The sequence below is a fragment of the Nesoenas mayeri genome, assembly GCF_963082525.1.
Source record: "Nesoenas mayeri genome assembly, chromosome: 1".
NCBI classification, from domain to species: domain Eukaryota; kingdom Metazoa; phylum Chordata; class Aves; order Columbiformes; family Columbidae; genus Nesoenas; species Nesoenas mayeri.
This window is the reverse complement of record NC_137541.1, coordinates 131,109,104-131,129,169: the sequence shown is the minus strand read 5'-3', so window position 1 is coordinate 131,129,169 and position 20,066 is coordinate 131,109,104. Positions and strand designations below refer to the sequence as shown.

General features: G+C 37.1%; 1 protein-coding gene across 2 annotated transcripts in view; it reads left to right on the top strand.

The window, feature by feature from the left end:
• Window positions 1–20,066, top strand: part of CADM2 (cell adhesion molecule 2) — a gene marked incomplete at its 5' end in the record, with an annotated part of 673,112 nt that overhangs the window by 578,523 nt on the left and 74,523 nt on the right. The gene's annotated exons all lie outside the window — the stretch shown is intronic.

Sequence of the window (20,066 nt, the reverse complement as noted above, 5' to 3'; positions counted from 1 at the left end):
TTTCAGGAAGAATTCCAGCTGTGAGATTTTTTTTCAGTCAAGTATATAAACCTGAAAGGAGTGCAGGCTTAATCAGTCACTGTTTACATCATTGAACTGATAGAAGAAAAGAAAATGTCTCATGAAAATCTTCCTACATCAACTAGCCTCAGAGAAAATATATTGAACTTTCTGGATGCTTTGGCTGTCATTTACAGGGGAATTTGAAGTTTAATGATATGTGCAAGTTGGCTGCCCGTTTCGACCAGAATTTGAAAAGATGCAGCCTGCTTTAAGAATATAAATTGTTTTACTTGGAAACTAACATCTCTGCCATCAATATTTTAAAAGCAGATCTGCAGAGATTAACTCTTACACAGAAACTACTATTTAAATAGACTTTGGTCTCTAAAACAGTATATTCTCAGATGAGCTGTTATATATTTATCCATAAAAATACAAAAATAATCCAGTTGCTTAATATTAAGTTGATAAGAATCAAGTTTATTAAATACTGACCTTCTGCTCAAAAGATTAATACAAACTGTTATATGGAGTGATGATATACAGCTTTAGATTGGTCTTGAAAATAATAGTGCAATAATATTTTGGTTCTAGAAAAGGTGCAAATTACATGCCAAAAATCATGTCACTTAGGGCTGAATTTCTCCCTAGTAAAATTTCAGTCACTTTATGGAATTGCTTCATATAGGAAGCTGAAGTCAGATTTAGGTGAAGTCAGGAATTTAATTCCAAAATGTATGAATTGAAAAGCTCTTCTGACTTTAGTCTGGTATCATTTCAACTCCATAAGTATTTTCTTTGTTACATTATATGCTTGTATAATTTGAAAGCAACTCTTCCATCCAAATCTTGACTGGCCTGAGCAACTCAGCATTTAGATCCTGCTTCTATTCTGCTTGAGACCAGAACACTGAGGGTCCACCCAATTAGTCTTGCATGGTGCTCAATGCAATCAGTCCTCTGTGTACCTGTGTACTTCTGAACTAATATGTGTTTCTGAGACAGATACTCCTGTAGGTAACACAAAAATCAGTTGCAAGCCATCTCTTGCTTTTATAATATACTTGAAGGAGAAGGAATTATCCATTTACCTAATAGCATTTGAAATTCCCCTAGGTATCAAAATTCAGCAGAAGATATTCAAGATGATATTCAAGTGCTTAATCTTAGGAAAGAGGTCAGCCCTGATTGCCTTGAGTGCACTGTTGGCTAGGTGATAATTAGGATTTTTCCTGTCTCAGTGTTTTCCTCATGACTTAACAGGTGACAACTATATGCCAAATGCTCTGCTTGGCTTATAGACTTCAGATGTCCTAACCCCGGGTGCTTGATTTTCACTGTTCATCTAACATTCACTGTAGGGATAAAGGTTAGAAGTAAGGCAGTCATTATGTACTTTTATATTTTTAATTAGCTGTTGTTTGTTGCAGAGGGCATATGGCCCTTCACATTTGGAGTCTTTAAACAATAAGAAAATTTGGAGGTTGTGCATTGATTTCCTCTTTTTTTTGCTTCTTAGTTTTGTGAGACAGACATCTGGATGATTTGACAGAGAGATGTAATTGGCATGTGAGGAGGAAGGAGGAATAGGTGTATGATACCAACTAGGTGTTCTAGTCCTCCAATGATTTCACCTGTCTCTGAGCATTGCAACGACGCTTTTCTGTTTCTGAATGTATGAGAATCATTTCAGCTCTCTTTAAACATTTGCACAGTAGATATTTACATCTAAGCTGCTCACTTGGGCTTCCCTTTGCATTCAGTGGAGAGATTTAGGCAGTATTACTACATGACTTGTCTGTTCTACCTTAGACAATTACAGAAGAAACAGCCAGACTGAATAGCCAGACTCTGCTACTTTCTCTCAACTAACTACATGGAGTTCAGACAGTTAATTCAGTCAGATATCTACTTTTGTATTTTTCAATACCAAGTATAGATGTCTAAATGTAGACTTTTATATTGAATTTTCTAGCTATGTTGAATTTTGGTTACATGTATCTTGCTCTTTGTACAATCTTCATTGAAAATGGGCTAACATTTTTTTTTTTTTACATGCCAAAGATGTTAGACTCTGTTAAAAGAAGAGGCTATTAATCCTCTCAGATATTATCTTTTCCTCTAGACCCTCATATTTGTTAGCCATTTCTGAAGGATGTAAAATAATATAAAAGGGGTACACCATGTTTTCTGTTTGGTACATATAATATTGTAGATATAATTAATATGTTACCATTAGGAGACATTCATTAAAACATAATAATTCAAATAGAGTTTCAGTTGAGGCATTTACTGTTTTGGTTTGGTTTGGTTTTTGTTTTCAAATACAACTCAGTTGCACCCTTAATGGATGCAAATGCAAACTTTGCATGTGGCTTTGAAAGGGCAGCCAAATAAAAACTCCACACCACAGAATTATCAAGGCAGGGCAGCTGTTTGTGGTAATCTTTTGGGCACAAATATTTTGCCAATAAATACACCTCTAATTGTCAATGCTAGTAGAAACACCAACATCAGCTGCTCCATACTGCTCCATTAGGTCAGTCTTTCATGGTGCAAAGCCAGTAATAAATAGGCATCCTCCTGGGAGCAGTTTGCAGTTGCTTTGCATGAGAAACAGTAATGTCATGCTTCCAACCTACATTACAATTACCTTCTGGCTTGTAGAGAGAGAGAAATTGGAGAGGTCTACAGAGACCAAGTATGTCAGTATCACAAGAGAAGTGATGAAGTGTGGGCTTTATGGAGAGCTCAGAGCCAGCTATGGTCCTTCATAGACATTTAAACACCATGGGTTAATTTCCATACACTGTCAACTTTACGTCACAGTTAAAACAGTATCTTTTGTTTTCTGTAGGTAGCAGTGAATCATACCAGTAAATGAACACTTACTTACAGGTACACTTCTCTTGTATCCCAGGAACAATTTTCATGAGCTTCAAAATGACATTAGACATGAAAATGGAGGAAGAATGAAGCCAGGCCATGGCTGTGGTGACATTCCTGATACTGATAGCTGCTGCAGAGTAATTCTTTCCCAAAAGGGAAAAGCAGAATGAGGCTAAAACTAGAACGTACTTACTCCATCTTACATTGCATCACCAAGCCTCTCTTTGCAGGGATTCTGTCCCTCAAACCATGTGCATCACAGATACCCAGATATTGTGCTCCAAATCTACAACACAGTCCTACGGAAAATCCTTACTTAACTTACTGTCCTGTAGCAGGGAATGGGAGGGAAGCCTAGCTCAGACCAACACCTCTAGGAAATCAACTGCCCTCTGCATCTCCTGCTGAAACAGCATTCTCCACAGATATAGCAGAGACAGGAGGAAGAACTGTTTACTGGGTGTTAAAACTAGAGAACTAAGGCTCTGCTAAAGTTTCATAGTCTAGAGTATAAGATTTGGCTTGACCAGTCAATGACCATGTCTTTGGACAAGACAAAACATGGCCTCAGACACTGGCTGCATGTGTGCAGCATCCATGTTAGAATGTGTGAGGTGGGATGGAATTATCCCAGACTCTGAGGGTGCTGTTGCAGTGAATGGGTTCATGTAACCTCACATTTGTGGTCTTGGTGCACAGATGGAACAGGAGTCCTACAAGTGGGACAAGGGGAAGAAGAGAAGTTGGGGGGAGTGGGAGAGAGGATGGAGAGGGAGATGGAAATGTGGCTGAGCCATATAGTTTCAAACCAAATTGAAGCTAATCTCTTGTATTTTCAGTCCTTAGAGCTATTTTGTCTTTTCCAATATTTTTTGATGAAGCCCTGGACAGTTGTCAGGCTATAATATTTTAGTAAATGAACTTGCCTAATATGTCTGTAAGGTGTCAGTGGCTCTTTTAAATTCATTACCATAATATACCTTTGCCTAGGCTTTGTTTATTTTCCAACAACGGAAATGTAATTAAGCTTCAGAAATCATAGACATCCTCTTTATGAACTCATATGCAATGTCTAGACTTTCCTGAAGTCATATTGCCTGACAATATTTTGAATATTTTAAAATGAACAGAAGACAGCTGAAAAAAATAAAAACCCAAGAATAAAATTATCATTTACAGTCATTTGTGCTTACAAAAGATTTTAGAAGTTGATATTTTCTTATTGTAAGTTGCAGCTTCTACACACTGTTGTGTCATAATGGTAGAGTCTAGTGACTCAAAACTGACCCAAAACTGAACTAAAAAACTACCCCATAATGAAAAAATGGTTCAATATTTAATATTCTAAGTCAGCACTCTCAGCAAAGTGTGCATGAAATATGGGGTTTTTTAAGTCAGTGTCATTTCAGCAGAAAGGATGTCAAAATATAATGGAATAATTAGGGCACAGGAAACAAAGAGAGAGTTGGCTGTCTCCTGTGTGCTTTAGAGAAATGTCTTTCCATTCCATGCAGCTCAGGGGAATCATAGTATAGTTGGTTGAGTAACGTAAAGTGAATATTTGGCCTTATTTGAAAAAAATAGGAAAGATTTTTATTTCAGAAGAACACTTTATATGTATCCTTCATCAGAATAACATTATTTGTAAGGTCATGAAAAAGTTCTAGAGAAAAGCACAACCAGTAATAAACACTAGTGTTATATGTGCCCAGTAATATATAGACAAATACATATTTTGATATCAGAAATATTGGTCACTTTTAATAATGAGGGCATGCTAAATAGCTTGTGCTATAAAGCTACTGTAAACTATGTATATAGTATTGCCACTGAAAGTTGATTTTTCTAGTATCTATTTTAAGAAGACACCCTTGAATGAGACAAACATTTTGCAAAGGCAAACACTGGAAACAAACACTAATGATAACAGAGGAGTATACAACACGTTTCTGTCAGTGACCTCAGCGAGTGGCTGTTTCATTTGAGAAGGACCTGACAGGGCTCTAGGTGACTCCCTCTGGCCCACATTTAGCCTACTGTCAGCCAGGATCCACAGGTCCTTCTTCGCTTAGGTGCTGGATTTTGTATCTGTCCTTGCTGAATTTCCCTGCCTTCCATGAGGAACCTGTTGGCCTGTTCCTCCAGCCTGCAGAGGCCTCTCTGAATAGTGGCCTTCCCTGCAATTATACTCAATACAGCCAAAGTTTGTTGTAAACAATCAGCTTAATGAGAGCACATTCCATCACCTCAGCCAGGTCTTTGATATTAAAAAGTCAAACAGAACAGGAGCCAGGACAGAATCCTGAAAAAGTCAGTTTGTAAACAACCACCAGGTAGAGTGTCCCTTCAATCTAATCAATGGGCCAACCACTTTTTCACCCATTGAGTAGTACACACATCCAGGAAAATGGTAACAACCCAGCCAAGATACAAAGACTGTCATTGGAGACAGTAACTGAAGCATTGCTAAAATCAAGGTAAACAGCATACAGAGTCTTCTTCTCCTACAGATCCTGTCATTTCTTCAGAGTTTTCACGTGTTTAATAGTTAGAAAATTATGGATACACTTATTTCATTAATCATTTTGTCACAGGTTCAAGGATAAAATGTGTTAGAAATAAAAGAGTAGAAATTCTCTTCCTTCCTCTGAATAGTTATCTTAGTTCAAACAAATTCAAAGTGGAAAATCCCCTGAACCTAAAGAAGTTGTTTTGAGAAATGCTAAAATGGATGCATTTGGATTTCACAATTTTCATCATACAATGAGAAGCATCATAATATTTTACTTCCTGAAAACTATGGCATTATGGGCAGGATTTAGCCTTGGAAGAAGGCTAAATCTACTGACTCCTTCAGTAGAATAGGAATTATGAACGGTAGCTATGAATTATCTGTATTACTCAGGTCTTATCTGAGACATTCTCTCAGAACACAGGATGAAAATAATTTCTTCATAGGTGTTTTTATGTTTCTTCCACATAGAATCTGAGAACTTGGCAAATATTTAAGTATTTATTGTTATCACACCTCTGTACAACTAGGGTAATCAATTGCCTCAAATTTACTGCTGGGAACAGAAGCAGAAAAAAAAAATCTTAAAATCAAAACTAACAAATAGAACACATATATTTTATGTCTAATATTGAACACAGTCCCCAATTTCCCAAAAGTACTTGATGTGACATAGCATCACACTCAGAAGATAGCTCATCATTGGTTTGAATTGTAACAATGAGTTCTTAGCACATCTACAAATCTATGCTCAAGAGTCTGAAATCAGAAACTAGGAGAGAAAATTGTGGAAACTCACTTGACATTCAGCTGTTAACATTTTGGTGTAAGTAGTTTGCCAATATTGCTTTGAAACTATATCATAATGGCAGTTTTAGATTCTGATTCATTACCCTAACAGCCAGCTTTTTGCCCATGTCCAGTTCTTTCTTTCCTGTTTTGACATGATACACTTCTCAGCTTCTCTAGGAAATGAGATGGAGGTTCTGTAAGAAATTGTCTCATTTTCTGCATAAATTTTATTCACTGCAGAATGCTATCTAGATTGTGCCATGAATACCAAGCAGCCTAGAAAGGAATTCTAGTTAATGCTAGGCTAATGTTAATCACTTTGTGTTCCATGGTTATTGTAAACCACATAGAAAGTTCTGGCATGCTGAACTCAAACAGACCTGTAAGTTAACCATCTAGATCCTCCACCCATATAGGCAGCAGTGTCTAACTAAAAATACCTTTATCAGTGTTAAACACTACATTTCAAGCTCCTTCAGTCAGGAAGATAAAGAGAAACTATATCATATGCAACACAGACTTATCACATAGCATATGAGAAAATTTTTTTAGATTGGAACTGTTAATAATGGTGAACCTTTTCAGTACACAAATTTTATGCCCAGTTTATTTTTAAAACAATTCTAGTTAATAGCCACTGATGCCAGCCCAAATTTCTATTGAAGCCAAACTTGGCAACATTTGCCAGTATAAAATTTGACACTGTTACTGTAATTACCTTCTTTAGATAGTTGACCAATTTTTAAATTATTGTCATTTTGAAGGAGTTCATCCTAATGGTATCTCCTGCCTTGATTGAGTAGGCATTTGTTATACGCTGTGTTAAATGAGTGCTCATTTTCAGTAAAATGTTCTAGAATCTTATAAGGAATATCATATGAAGTGTAGAAAAAAACTGCCTAGTGAAACTTTCCAGATAGGTAGTTTGTCTTTGCAAGAAAAAGCCAATTATTTTTAAAGGATTATGTAAATATGTAGCTTGTAACCTTCAACACCAATATTCCATTGACATTACACCTTCCCTGTGGAATTATGCTGTGATGTAGCAGATAACACACTAAGAAGCAGGTAACATTTTTGCTGAGATACAGCATGTATATTTAATAGATTAAATTTCAGTTTGTGTTAAACATCCTGGCCATCTGGGAGGCTGTATCTTCTTTTCACAGCTGGGACCTTCTATGCTTTTTTTTTTCCCCCAGTATTTTGCAGGGAGCAGGGAAATTGGTGTTATAAAAAGTGTGACACAAAAAGAAACAGGTGGGAGCATTAGTGCCTGTCTGAAAATTACACTTTACAATAAAGCCTCCTGCAGTGCTTAAGAACTTCCTTTAGTGATCTGTAAAATGATCTCATTGCCTAATAGGCTCAATTCAATAATTGCTTTTCCTATTTTTTAAGTGTCCCTTTTCTGCAGTGTTTACACATAAAATGGTGCAGAAAGTACAGTGTGAAAAACAACTAAATGCGGCATTTTTATTGCTTATTATATCCATTTTGCATGTGGATGCCTTTCAAAATAATTCTTTCCCTTGCTCTCAGTTGGGAACACATTCTAAAACAAAAAAGGCCCACGAAATATAATAATAGATAAAACTGAAATACAGCATGGGTAATTCTAGTTGAGTACTAGACTGGAAGATAAAACATGAGAAATAAGTTTTGGGAGTTCATTGCATATCTGCATTTTCACCAGTCATTGCAAAACTGGGGCTCATGTATGATTAATGTGTAAATGAGGTGCAGAAAATGGACACTGAAAGAAACAGTTTAATTGACAAACTCAAATGCAACCTTCTGCCTGATCATCCTTCTCCACAGTTATAAATTCTCAGTCAGCGTTCAAATTCTAAAAAGAGGTATGAATGGAGTAAGTATGGGAAGATAACAATACGGTCAGGTCTGTTGGTATACTTTTGGAATGGCTATCTTACATGTGAAAGGCAAAGCCAAAAGTGAGTTGAGGGTTCGGTTTTGGGTTTTTGGGGGTTTGTTTTTGTTTTTAAGTGAGCACTGAAGCCTATCCCTGAACTGTTCCTACATGATGTTGCACTAGTCCTCATACTGCACTTTCATTAGTGACACCCATTCAGTAAATCTAGTGCTTGCTTACATAATTTTCTAAAACTGCATTGGCGGTTTTAGTTTCCTCACAAAACTGAGAGTCCTAGTGCCTATTGGCAGCAGTTCTCTTTACTACAGGAAAACCCAAGAGAACTATTTTGAAAGGTGGTGAAATTGCTCCACTGCACAGCAAGGAGATTTTGCCCCATCATGGAAAGGGCAGTGAGACCTGTTCACATAAACATTGAAATTCCCAGTGTTGTGTGCATATATTACTGACCTTTTTTTTTCATGAGGTTTTTTTGAAGAAGAAGCAGCTCTTTGCTCTCCATTCCCTAGAGTTATTGCTGGGGAAAATCACTTGATACGGTTGTTCTAGGTTGCTCTGAAAGAGTACTGTTCTGACATATATTTTGACAAATGGGTGGCATATTTACAAAATGTATAGTATTTGTATGGATGGAAGGAACTGCACATCTCTCCACGCAAAGAACATTGTGGCATTAACCCAGACAATTTAGCCCCCTGCTAAGGCTTGGAAAACAAAGGCTGGAAAAATATTAAAACAACCTTTTTAGGTTTGAAAATGTAAGCTTAACAATACTGTTTGGTAGGTGAGCCTAGCCCTGGAACAAACAGATATGACAAGGTAAGTAGGATTGTGGTTCTGACAGGTAAGGGAAAGGGGTAAGAGAATGAATAAATTAACACCATTTATTGTTAGTGTAAATTACAAATTAGTCATTGTTCATTTTAGATAGTCTTTGTCTTTCTACTGTGAGGAAAATCTCAGAGATTTCTCAGACTTGAGTTTGCCTAGCTAAAATGAAATTTCCAGACTCAAGGCTTAGTATTTAAAGTACTACTGTAAACTGTTTCCAAAATGTATATTATAAGACCTAAAGAAAACTGAGTCTGTGATTTGTAGTTTTGCACAGGAGAGCAAAAGCAGTGGGCTGGAAGAATGTAGCACTTCAAGGAGAAGAGAACTAGCAAGAAACTGTTACAGCTAGTTGTCTTGGTTGTCCCTCATTTAAGAGCCTGCTATAAGCAGCTGAGGGGCTGAGCAGCCATGCCAGGGCTCTTAATGGCAGATAACCTAGTCAGGGAATGATCTAACTGGGAGACAGAAGTGAGTCTACTGGGTTTTGGCTGGTGGGGCTCTGAAGTTAAAATTTCATCACAGATGTATGTGTTGAGTTTTGTGCATACCTGTTTCTGTGCATTATGCAGCAGAGTCTTGAGGGAATAGTCTTGTAGAGAAGAAAAACAGCAAAGGTTATTCATAACCAAAATAATACAAACAACATAAGAGTATTTAGTGTTTATACACTGGAAAACAGAAAAGATGGCTACTACTTAGTGAAGGATCCTGTAACTTTCTCCTGTGTATTTCCTTCCATCCTTAATAGCAGTTGCCACGTACCTATCTGTGGTGGCTTGACCATGGCTGGCAGCCAGACACCCACCCAGACATTCTTGCATTCACCCCACTCAGCAGGACGTGGATTGAGATAAGGACAGGGAGATTGCTTACCAGTTACTGTCACAGGCAAAGCAGATTCAGCTCAGGGAAAATTAATTTATTGCCAGTTCCTCTAACTACCCTTGCCAGGGGATGGGAAACAGGGGCTGTGGTCAGTCTCTGGCATTCCTTCCTCCTCACACTGCTCCAGAGTTGTCTGCTCCAGGGGCTGCAGGGGAATCTCTGCTCTGCTGCCTGCTGCATCTCCTCTCTCTCCTCTTCCCCTCACCTCAAATGGCTGTTTCTCACATTTTTTTTCCTCACCCCTCACTGCTGGGCAGTGTTTTGCCCTTTCTTACACAGACTTTCCCTGAGGCACTACCATTGTGACTAGGATTAAGAAGTGGTAGTGGGGTGGACTGTGATGTCCCCACAGTAGGAGCAGGAGATCCAGCCACACCTGCTCAGAGCTGGGGGAGCTGACAGGGTACGGAGGAATGTGGATCCTTTGGGAATAGTAGGATTTAAGTGGAGATGGGTCAGTGTTTCTACTTATAATTGCTACATAATTGTGATTTTCTTCTTTTTCTTTCTTCTACTGCTCTTGAATATCCTTAGTCTATCTTCTTACCTCACTCACACAATTTCTAGAATGCTCCAAATGTAGTTGGTTTGTCCCAGGAAGCAACAGACTGGGGGAGCTCACAGCACCATCTAGTCTACCTTCAGCTTGTTCTTTAAAATGTATTTACTTGCAGTTTTCACCTAGGGGCAATAAGTGAAGTCTAGACAATTATATGGTAATCAACATCAAAAACGAGAACTACATAAAAACGAAGAATCTTGTTAAAAAGAAGCTAATAGGGGCAGCTAAGAGAATTAAATCTTTCCAGGCAGCCTGAGGACTATGTTAGAAGAAATTTTTAAAGAAAAGAGTCTAGAAACACAGGGTCAAGGCATATCACCTGGGAGAGAAAATTAAAAAGGAGAAATTGGTGAGGCTAGACAAAAGAGAAAGTGAAGTAATAAAAATGATGAAGCCATAAATTAAAAAGCTGAAGTTGTTTTCTAAAAGAAGGAGATCCTTAGATTTTGGCAGATTAAATATGAAAATGCAGTAAGCCAAACTGCTAATATATATATATACACATATATATATATGCTTAAGCAGCAACTAGCAAAGGGAATTGAAAGTAACAGTCTTTCTTGATATATACCAGGAAGTGTGCCAGTATATTTGTAGGATCAACTGAGGATCAGGCTGTACGGGGAAGCCAGATGAATGTGCTATATCCATATTTACTGTGGAAGAAACTGGGTATATTACAGACTGGATCCCTCTTTTTTTTTTGAGGTGCTCATCAGCAAGAATTTTCTTAAGTGGTCTGTGGAGGACATTGTGGAACGTATGTACAAAATAAGTGGTAGCAAGCCAGCAAGACCAGATGGTTTCACCCTGGTGTTCAAAAGGAATTCAAGGATGAGACTGATGAATTATGAACAGTGACAGGAAACCTCATGTTTAAAACCACCTTGTTAACTTGGGACAACAGGGCTTCGGGAGAGATCCCAGGATGTGCAAGTCTGTACAAGTGACACCTGGGCTTCACAAATAGTAAAGACTATAAAAAGGACTAGAATTAGCAGACATATGAATAAAAACAAACTTCCTACAGGGAGGGTCCCTTCTTCCAGAGTGAAAATCCAGTCTTATAAACATATTGGAGTTCTTCGAAGAGCACAGAAAATGTGCCTTTTGGTGGCCCAGTTGATAGGAAATATTACAGGTATTTACAAAATTGTAAATGTCAAACAGATAGCTGTTAGGGATTGTTGGTTCATTCTTTCTTCAAATATGAATGTTTAAGGGTGAATTAAGCTAGTAAGAATCAGTTCTGTCACAAAGCAAGGAGTACATTTTTCATCCAATGACTGGTAAACTTTGGGAATTTGTTGTCAATGAATATGGCAGATGGTAGAAGTTTGTGGTAGTTCAAGGGAAAACTCTGTAAGTTCATGGAAAAGGAAAAATCCTTAAGGTTTACAGAATATTTTTAAACTGTGCTTGGTTTCAGAAGTGCCTGAGACAGTTGCAGGTTGGAGCAGTGCTTGGGAGGCAACATCTCTGCTTGGCTTGTTCCCTAGACATCTGCTTGTCCCTGGTGTTGGAGATAAGGCACTGGGTACCTGAACTTTTAGTCTGATCCAGTACAGCTGTTTCTGTGCTGTTAAGCGTTGAACATAGACTGTTGTGGCTTGGTAGGACTAGATGCTAATGAAGCTGGATCCCTTTGAGAGCTTGAAGGTATCTCCTTTACAGTGCTAAAAGTTATTACTATGAAGTACTAATGAATAATTTTCTATGTGAGAAAAGTTTGAATGAACTAAAACACTCCCCTCTATCTGGAAATAATGATACATTTGGGAGAAGAAAAGCAAACTCCTCTAAGTAAATAACGTTTGTCTCTTTTTTTTCCCTTTATTGTATTACTGTTTCATAAGTTATTTTTCGATGTAAAAGAAATTGACAGAGACCACGGTATAGGACTTAGCTCTGCAATATAAATAATCATAAGTTCCCAGTGTGTTGTTCTTAAGATTTCATTTTATTACCTTGAAAGTACGAAGCATTTTATTATTTATTATTATCTAATAAAGTGTGCTTCAACATCAGATTTTTTTGACACTGGTGAAAAAATACAACTAAGAGACAAAAATGTTATGGTGTATTTCTATTCCTTTGGTGCTCCTATAACTGTGATAAATATCAACATTTGGTTACTTGTTGAGAAGAACCCATGATTCAGCTAAAGATTTAGAAATGTCATTGTTCTAGCTAGTTATTTAAGGGGATCTTGTCTGGTGAAAAGAGGATATTCTACTACATCTCCCAAACTTCATGATGTTCTTACATGCATTGAAAGTCCAGAAGAGCATACCTTGGTTAATGAGGGTTGGTACTGAAGACTTTGTGTAGTCTTTGTTTGTCATTCACGTTGCAGCACTGGTACTTACATTAGGTCTCTGCATGTTGTCACTGCACCTGAAGCACATGGATGAATTTTAGTTTCATGAGGCTTCTCCTTGACTGTGCCTTACATCAGCGACAAATGGTTTTAAACAAGTAGTATTTGGACAAGCAAGTAGCTGTTTACTTAATGGAAAAAGGGGAAGTGAATCAGCCACTCTTCATTTTCCTCTTTGATTCTTGTGCCAGGTAGCATTTGACCTTAGCTCAGAAAATGCAGCTGGTGTTTCTTAGGTGGGATTTCTCAGTTTATCGTAAAAACAGAGGCAGTTTCTCATGAGTGTTGGGACACAGCTCTTACTGAAAACAGTGAAAGTTAGGCATCTGAATATCCATCAGTGTCTCAGCCTGAAATATTTAAGCAATCTAAAATCCTGACTGCTCATAATAATCTTTGTTCATTAATACCTCAATATACCCTTCGGGCCTCAACTGGCAGTAGTGCTATCATCAGCAGACATAATGTTGATTAAGAAAAGAGAGAAAAGGGAACTGAAAATCCAGTGTGACAGTAGTTACCTCCTCTTTCCTCTTTCTTGCAGTCTCCACCATTCTCTCTATGTGGCAGTTCAGCACAGCCTATGTAAGCCAAGTCAGTTTTCTGAAAGTGTACGTTTTTTAATCCTATAATACGAAAATGTAAAACATTTAAAATGAGGGGTGGTGAAACTCTTTCTGCTATTTTTCTGTTATTTCTGATAAATCAGTATTTTCCTCAGTTTGTGTTGCCCTCGCTGGGGATGCAGTATGCTTCTAAACTTCTATGAAGACACACAGTGTTATAAACGGACCTGAAGACATGCTGATTGAGAAGATGTTATTTTCCTCTGTTCTATTAAATGCATAGTAACTAAGGTGTGCACATCCTATCATTATGTTTTACTGCTGCTTTCCTATTCCCAGCAGTACTTCATTAACATTAGGAACATAGTTCCTGGTTAATCCCAGTAATTTTCAGCAATCATTCTGATGCATCCACTTGAGCACCATATTATCTTAATACTGCTGACATTTGCTTGTCTTTGAAATACATTTTTTTCAGACATTGTCCATTTAATCCGCTGCAGTTTCTATTGTCCTTTATTCTTATAGTCATGCTTTAGTTACAGCTGATGAAAAAAGGAAAATCTACTAATTTCTCAATAGCTCTTAAAGGTTAAGAAGGAATCAACAAGGTGTAAACAGCAGTATAAGAAGCCCAAAGATTTAGCTGTTTGAACACAGACTACGTAATTAGGAACCTATAGAACTAGAATTGTAGTGAAACCAGGCCATTAAGATTTCTGTATTTAATCGACAATTTTTCATGAGAATGAAATTCTTGCATGCCATTTATCATCTCAGCTGTACTCTGACAGAAAAGAAAAAGCCCCTAGGAACAGCAATAAAATATTTAAGCAAGGTGTGACAATTATTCTTTATATTCACTTAACTGTATATAGTTTCTCCTCTACTTTTACCCCGCAACCCTGCTCTTTTCTGAGATTGTGAGTCCTAGCTTATGAGGCTAAAAGGGAAAGGTTTTTTCTTTCCAATTTGCACATTAATATATGGCACCCATCCCAGGAAGAACAGGGGAAGGGCATATATTACTGGTGTGCTCCAGTACTTATCCCGAATACTTCCAGCTCCAGAATTTAAAAGGAGCTTTCAGGGTATCACTGTTTCTCTGCTTGATGTTTTACACCTTCCTCTGACTGGAATAATGTTGCTGTGGCCCTGAGTGGACCTTATTTCTTTCCCTGTGTGGGATTACTCGGCTGTTAGCCTGAACCTGAGGCTCTGCTGACTTTCCATTCTCCAGAGGAGGTAGTGGATTCACCGGGTCTGCTTTGTCCCTCCGCCTGCAGCAGTGAGGAAGATGCATCTTACAGAGAAGATCTCTCTCCCTTTACTTTCTTGCACAGTTTTCTAAAAGCAAGGCTGTCACTTGCCCTTAATTATTGATTTGTCGTTAGAGATATCTTATCCATTGCCTGTGAGGGCTGTTAAATGATTGCATGGCAGATAATACATTGTGCATCCACCTGAACAGCTCGTTGTTGTGCAATCTGTCCATATCAGGCCTTCAATACAAGACTTCTGATACAAAAGCAGCATCTTTGTTACTTTACAGAAACTGGAAAACACCTTATCTAATCTGTGGTCAAGTCCAGGCTGACCTGCAGATATTCCCTGCAAGGAATTGCCTAGTACTTTGTCCTTGAGCCAGTGTCAGGTAGCTGACAGTGGCGGTTACTTCTCCAGGGGCCTCCATTCCCCAGACAGTAAGGCAGGATTTATGACATAAGATTTTCTTTTTCCTTTCCTTTCCTTTCCTTTCCTTTCCTTTCCTTTCCTTTCCTTTCCTTTCCTTTCCTTTCCTTTCCTTTCCTTTCCTTTCCTTTCCTCTCCTTTCCTCTCCTTTCCTCTCCTCTCCTTTCCTCTCCTCTCCTTTCCTCTCCTCTCCTTTCCTCTCCTCTCCTTTCCTCTCCTTTCCTTTCCTCTCCTTTCCTTTCCTTTCCTTTCCTTTCCTTTCCTTTCCTTTCCTTTCCTTTCCTTTCCTTTCCTTTCCTTTCCTTTCCTTTCCTTTCCTTTCCTTTCCTTTCCTTTCCTTTCCTTTCCTTTCCTTTCCTTTCCTTTCCTTTCCTTTCTTTTTTCTTGTTTCCTTCTTCTTTCCTGCAGCTGTACTGGCTTACACCTTTCCTTCTGCCTTTTTAGCCTCAGGAAACTTTCTGTGGAGAGCTTCTTTCTGTGGAGGACTTTTTTTTGGTTGTTGTTTCCTGGTTAAAATTTAAAAGAAATATAAATTATTTATAAACTGGCAACACAAAATGAATTTTATAGCCCTACATACCATTGTTTTCTACAGACAGAAGATTTCAAAATGCACTTTTTATGAAACCTGTTCATAAGGTGTCAAGATTATGGTTTTTTCTCTGAATTTAAAACTTTTGAGCCTCAGACTTTAAAATACATATTAAAAGGTGTGGTTAATTGCTGGCTACTAAAAATACTAGACATTTTGATTTGAAGTACTAAAGATGCATTAAAATATAGAGATCTATTTCAGAATAAGTCTGAAAAAAAAAAAAAAATTAAGTCAGTGCCTATTCCCTGACTTTCTAATAATGTATTTAAAAGAGGTTTACTTTTCTTTATTTATTGTATGCATCAGTGTGCCTGTATTCTTCAGTTCCCTGTTTGCTCCTAAGTCGTGGTCTGGCCTTGAAAGTTCGGAAATATGGCAACGTCTTTATCCCTCCTCCATTTTGTGGTACTATATTTGTAAGGGATGGAAGGCAGAAATACAGCAGTTCAGCAAATTTTGCCTTTTGTGGGAGTAATTGCCTGCCCAGTGCAGAAATGTCTGAAGACTTGATAAAGTATAAAGGAGTAGAAATTTCCAATCTATTTTTTGGGAAGTTGGTCAGATTCAGAGAAAGCAAAAAACTGGATGGGGGATGAAATGAGACACCAGAAGTTTGAAAGTAGATGGGATATATGTCAAATGTGAGAGAGATTTGGGCAGCATGGAAAACCAGAATGTGAGGTTACAGAATAGGCACTATATAGAACAGATAGCTGATGGCTCTTAGTGTTCTCTGCTATGAAAGCCCATTAAAATTAGCACATCTGCAGTGCTTTCACTTTCTGACTGAGGAAGTTACAGAGGCAAATGCCCGAGAAAAAGGGTGGAGAAAACCAATAGCCTTTTAGACAGCATGCAGTGGTTTTAATTTGTATTAAGAAGGTGGAGGGTATAAGCACAAGATGCTTCTCCTTTTAAAAATTTTCTTATTTTTTTAAGACTGTCCTAAAATGGGTACTGGTAGTATCCCATCAGTGTGTGAAAAAAAAAAAAAGTGCTGTAGAATGGGAACTGGCATTCTCCTCCTAAAAATTATGTGCATATGGGGTATATACATCATACACACGTCTAAAGTAAAATGCAACCATTTCTGTAGTACTGGTCTGATGGTTCAGAAATAGTGCAATTTTGCAGTTAAAAGCTCAACCCATAAGTACAGCCGTATCAAAATACTGGCATGGCCTGTTAGATGTAAGGAAAATCGTGGTTAGTTTTAAATATCAAGGGGCAAAAAAGGAAGAAAAAAAATCTGTTGGTGAAGACTATGAGATCTGACTTTCTTGAAGAAAATTAGCCACAAGATCTACCACTTAATCTGATGAAGAAGTTGTTTCACTTCAGAAATTAGCAAATTGGTTGGATACCAATAAAAATAACAGCAATAAAACACTTAAAGACTGCAGGAAATTTTACGAGTCATCTGGAGAGTTCAGATCTCAAAAGAATAAAATCGTGAAAATAATTTTGGATAAAAAACCCAAAAGCATGCCTATAAAGAAAGTGTCAGGCTTGGAAGAGTACTGGCTGGATATATAATTGGAGAAATATTCAGTACCGCAATAAACTGGTTCAGAGTAGAACCAGAATGAAGAAATGAAGGATGGCTGAGGTCTTACGATGAAACTCAAACATAAGAGTATTGTTCATCAGAAGAATAAAAATAGAAGCATTTTTAAATTCTTTTTTATATACAAGTAGTAAAACTATAGTGTCTTAGAAGAATATTATTTGGATTTATTTTGTCATTTTAAAGCACAAATTTGAAACGAAGTCTGAAATCATTTAGAGATTTCATTGCACCAAAATAAGATTGGCAATCAGTAAGCAATTAAACATTCTTAAAAAGCTATAAAAACTGAAATAGATTTTGCACTTCCATGAGAGTTAAAAATATTTTGCTACAGCTTATCATGAAACACAGATGTCTGAATGTACACTAGGTTAAAAAGATTGTTTATTTAGAATACTTCATAGATTTGCCTTCTCTAGAACTTGCTGTTAGAAAATATGTTTTATGTATTGGAATTATATAAAATATATTTTTTTTGCATTACTACAAAAAATATAGCTGAAGCAGGCAACTATCATATACCTCAAAGACGTACCATTCTAAATGATATTTATCATTAAAGTGGGTTTAAATATAATTCTGAGTGTAACAATTTAAAAGCAGAAAGTATTCTACATGTGTTTTTGTTGTTTAGTACTAACAAAAAGTATGTTGAGTGAAAACTTTAATATTCCTTTTTTAAGAATTTTTATATGGTCACACTCAGTATTTACTCATTTCGGTACTCTCAAGTCATTATGGTAGTGCTCAATTAATTCTTGATTCAGACATGGTCAGAGTAATTCAGTGACCAATGGACAAAATGTCATTGTTCATGTGAATCAGAAAGTGGCACCACTGCAGAATATATACTAGATTTGGATGGCAAGGATTTTAATGCACATTAATGTTCTAACATATAGTTGGAACTGTTGTGAACCAGAAGTTCTAGACTCATGAAGTAATGCATGATAGATGGTGCAATACCTTTTGGAACGGTTTCTCAATATGGCATATTCAAAGGAAAAAGTTTGGCAGAAATGATAATTGCTGAAATATAGAAAAATGTAGAATATAGAAAAATGTAGAATATAGACAGATTACTTAAAAACACAGGCTGAATAATTTAAATAGGCAGCATAAACTGTAAGCCTTAAGCATTAGCAGATGCCTGTCAATCCTGATCTATCTTTACACACTGGCGCACAGTTAAAACCTTTTGTCAATAGTTCATGAGTTTATAGCTAATTTTCATTTAAGAGTAATCAAGCTCTTTAAGACATAAAATCTGAATTTGTTCACTCCACAGGAGATCCATGTGATTTGGAGAGGCTATGAACTTTGCAAAAAGGTTTCTAGTTCTTATGTAAATTGAAGATAATAAGGTTTCTCATGTTAATCAGAAAAAAAGAAAAAAAAAAAAGCTTTTCAACTTGTAGGGTACAATTCAGCAAATAAATTGATATATGAGTTTGAAGTTATTAATGTCAATTAGAAAAGCTGACTTTCTAAGTGTCTGTGCAAACCTTCCATTATCAGAACAAGATTTAGCTGTCTATCACAGTGGAAAGCTAGATCAGGGTTTGCTGGTATCTCTGCTCATGGTGTTGGCCTAAGTAACAGGGCTTTGTAAAGGAAGTAGGAACTCTGCAGCCAGAACTGTGTTCTCCCTTGCACATTTGGCAGTCAAGCCTAACCTAACACTGAGTAGCTTCTAATAGGGAGGCCAGGCTGAGGGGAAATGATCAATAAAGTTGGTAAATATGGAATAAACCATATTTCTCTTCCAGATCAAGAGGACAGTCTTGCTTAGAATGACTTCTATTTTTTCTAGTTTATTATAAGCACATAGAGGATCTTTTAACAGAAGTCTCCTTCAGAATTTACCAAAAAATGTACGGTGAAACAGTTTGTCTCAATTTTTTAAAGGCGGGTGACATTTGTAGTGGTTAGCGTGTTATTTTTATGGCATGCAATAGTAATTTCACTGCAAGGTGAGTTTAATAACTAAGACAAAAAGGAGACTTCTTCTGATAGAGGAGATCAGATAAGATGTTCAGATAAAGCCTTAAAAGAAATTAATAGCGCTAGAAGCAGCACTGCTGAAACTGGCAAAATAAAACATGTAACCTGAATGATTATGGTATTTTCTTAGAAATCTTTATAACAAGAACAGTTTTTAAGAGGATACATTTTTTTAGATGTGTTTTCCTGACTCTGAATAGTTAGAGGTACTTGGGGCGATAAATGGCCTTAGCAACCAACTGTGCACAGTTTGATTTCATGTCTCACTGATTTATTCTGAGTTGGCCATTTGCATGCTCTAGTGTTGGGGGCATAAGAAATCACTTAAATAAGTAACTGTGTTACTATATACTACAGTGATGGGTTCGTATGTATTCCACTATTGAGACAAACTGCTGACTTGATCTCAGCTTTGATATATTGCACAATATCACAACAAAGCTTTTTCTGACATTGACCCATCAGCCATGTTGCACATTTGTGAGCTCTCTGATTTTGCATTTCCTTCAAAGCTGAAGGGCTTGCAGTGCTGGCACAACCAAACTATCCCTGACAAAACACTGCCTCTCCAATACAGACACAGTAAATATTCATAATGAATTATAATGGTCAGAACTATTTTTTTCACTTCTAATGTGGATCATGGAAAGACAGTGGATCACCCAAAGCATTAAGCATTTTGTGTCCTCTTTTTTTCTCTCACATTAAACTTACTTTAGGGAGAATGGTACTTTGTAAACAAGCTTTGGGGTCTCCCTGACATTGCTGTCATGTGGCAATGGATTTTGAGTTTATTTCAATAAAATTCTGGACTACATTCCTATGGCATCTTCCTCACAAAGTTGTGGGGTTTTATGTTGTGTTTTTTTGAGACAATCTTTCTGTCCA